Below are 3,038 nucleotides of genomic sequence, written 5' to 3'. Positions count from 1 at the left end.
GCATTTTGGACTCTTTTGTTTACTATGAGGGTTACTCTATTTCTTCTGCAAGATTCTTGGGCACAGTAGTAGACAAAATGTTCATCTGAATTAAATTCACCCATTCTGGCCATTTAAATTCACTGATTCCTAAAATGTCGATGTTCACTCTTGCCATTTCCTGTTTGACTACTTTCAATTTATCTTGATTCATGTACCTAACATTCCAAGTTCCTATGCAAGCTCTAGCTATGGAGGCATCTGCCAAGCCCCTCTGCAAGAGTGGGCTTTGTAACATCTCCTGCCCTGTCTGCCAATAATTATTTGGCTTCTATGCCAATAATTATACATTTTATTATTTATTTAGCTTTAATTATATCTACTTTTTTTTCTTTGTTCATCATTCCTCTTGCATCTCTGGGATATCTGGGATTATTTCCCTCCCTCAAATTTCTTTATTGAATTTCTGTAGAATACCAAACAGATGATATCAAACGTATAGGAAAGAGAGATGGGTATGGAAGTAACATCACAATGGCTGCTCAAGGAGAACCCAGTTCAGCTCAAGCTTGTATTGGTTGATGATGGTGGTACTGGAAGAACTACATTCATGAAACAGCATCAGACTGGTGAATTTGAGAAAGTGTATGCAACAGCTACCTTGGGTACTGAAGTTCATCTCCTTGTGTTCCATTCCAACAGAGGACCTATTAACTTCAATATATGGGTTACAACTGGTCAGGAGTAATTTGGTGAACTGAGAGATGGCTATTATATCCAAGCTCAGTATTCCATTATAATGTTTGATGTAACATTGAGAGTTATTTGCAAGAATGTGCCTAATTGGCATAGTGATGTAATAAGACTATGTGCAAACATCCTCATTGTGAGGTACAGAAGTAAAGTGGATATTAAGGATGGAAAGATAAAAGCAAAGTCAATTGTCTACTGAAGAAGAATTTTCAGTACTATGACATTTCTGTCAAAGGTAACTACAACTTTGAAAAGCCCTTCCTCTGGCTTGCTAGAGAACTGATTAGAGACACTAACTTGAAGTTCATCTCCATGCATGCTCTTGCCCCACCAGAGATAGTCATGGCCCCAGTCTTGGCAGCACATGAGCATGAGCTGGAGGTTGCTCAGAAAACAGCTCTCCCAAATGAAGATGATGACTTGTGAGAAAGTAAAGCTGGAGCCCAGAGTCAGAAGTTTAGTTTTATGGCAGTCCAGCATGTGCCACATTATTGTATAGCTAAATAGAACATGGGCTTAATCTTTGGGATGCTAAAGGAGATGAATGGGCTTCAGAGTGAATGTGGCAGCTAAAATACCTTCATTTTTTAGATCTGCCTATTGAGCTACTTTGGAACAGTTGTTTCCTCCTTGCTACAGTCACATCACTGTATTCAGTGGTGGAGTTTTGTTTGTTACTGATATTCCTATTCTTTTTCATTTAGAATCAAAATAAAGTTGTATTTCAAATATCTTTAAAAAACAGAGGAAAGAAAATTCAGCACACCTGCAAAGGTATAACCCATTAGATTGACAGCTGCCAATACTAGTTATGAAAAAATATTGAAATGACATTTTCAAAATGTTGAGAAGAAATAACTAGCAAATTTAAACTTCTCTAACTCAATGAAACACTCTTTTAAAAGGAACAAAAAACATTTTAAGCAAATAAAAACTGAAAATATTTACTATCATTATACTGAAATTTGCTCAGTCATGTCTGACTCTTTGTGACCCCATGGACTGCCAGCTCTTCTGTCCATGGAATTCTCCAGGCAAAAATACTGGAGTGGGTAGCTGTCCCCTTCTCCAAGGGATCTTCCCAACCCAAGGATCAAACCCAGGTCTCCTTCATTGCAGCAGGCAGATTCTTTACCAACTGAGCCACCAGGGAAGACCACTATCAACATAAGCAATATTTTAAAAGATGAAAAACATAATTTTCATGAATGATTGACAGTCATACATTATGAGATTCAGGAAGCTGAAAGGTTATAAGCAAGATAAGTAAAAGTCAATCCATAACTTTCTTGTTCTTTTTAATCATTCTGGGCCTTAGAATGAAACATATAAAAGGTCTTTTCACCATGTCCTTCATATGTTTTTAAGATCTCTTTTGTTCATCTTTTGTCTTTCTGTGCTACATTTGTGTTCTTTTTTTAGATTTAATTTCCAGGTACATCCTTTTATCTTCAGTTCAGTTCAGTTGCTCAGTCGTGTTTGACTCTTTGCAACCCCATGAATTGCAGCACGCCAGGCCTCCCTGTCCATCACCAACTTCCAGAGTTCACCCAAACTCATATCCACTGAGTTGGTGATGTCATCCAGCCATCTCATCCTCTGTCGTCCCCTTCTCCTCCTGCCTCCAATCCTTCCCAGCATCAGAGTTTTTTTCCAATGAGTCAACTCTTCGCATATTAAGCACTGGCAAATATAAAGATAAATAAATAAACCTTTCAAGGACAACTGTAATTTAGTAGGAGAAATAGACATGTACATAAAAAATTGAAGGGTGTCAACCAAGGCACTGAAAATGGAAAAAATTGTGTCTGAGATTCTCAATTAGAAAAAAAAAAAAGATATCTGTTCTGCACTAAAATTCTATTCCATTAGCAAACTTCCTATATCATAAATATGTTGAATGACACTTTCCACAGCAAAAGGAAAATCTCTCCACTAATGGTATAGGTTTTCCATAACAAAATAAAATTATCAAGCCCTTCTTTCTCATATATGTACCACACAGATATCAATATTTGCTTTGTATTCTGCACATAACTAATTTTACTTAGTTATCCAAATCCATGTTCATTCAGGGCTTCCCTGGTGGCTCAGATAAGAAAGAATCAGCCTGCAATGAAGGAGGCTTGGGTTTGATCCCTGGGTTTGGAAGATCCCCTGGAGAACCTACTTCAGTATTCTTGCCTGGAGAATCCCTTTGGACAGAGGAGCCTGGTGGGCTACCACCCATGCGGTCGCAAAGAGTTGGACATTACTGAGTGGCTAAGCACACATGGCATATATTCATTCAACTATATATCCTTTTC

The 3,038-nt window shown here is 37.8% G+C and overlaps 1 pseudogene; it reads left to right on the top strand.

The window, feature by feature from the left end:
• Positions 1-513: 513 nt before the first annotated feature.
• LOC120857755 lies at positions 514-1,158 on the top strand (annotated as a pseudogene).
• The last annotated feature ends 1,880 nt before the right edge of the window (positions 1,159-3,038 follow it).

This window comes from Oryx dammah, unplaced genomic scaffold (genome assembly GCF_014754425.2).
Source record: "Oryx dammah isolate SB20612 unplaced genomic scaffold, SCBI_Odam_1.1 HiC_scaffold_29, whole genome shotgun sequence".
In the NCBI taxonomy this organism is placed as follows: Eukaryota; Metazoa; Chordata; class Mammalia; order Artiodactyla; family Bovidae; genus Oryx; species Oryx dammah.
Note: the sequence above shows the minus strand (reverse complement) of the source record. Positions and strands in the feature narration are given on the sequence as shown.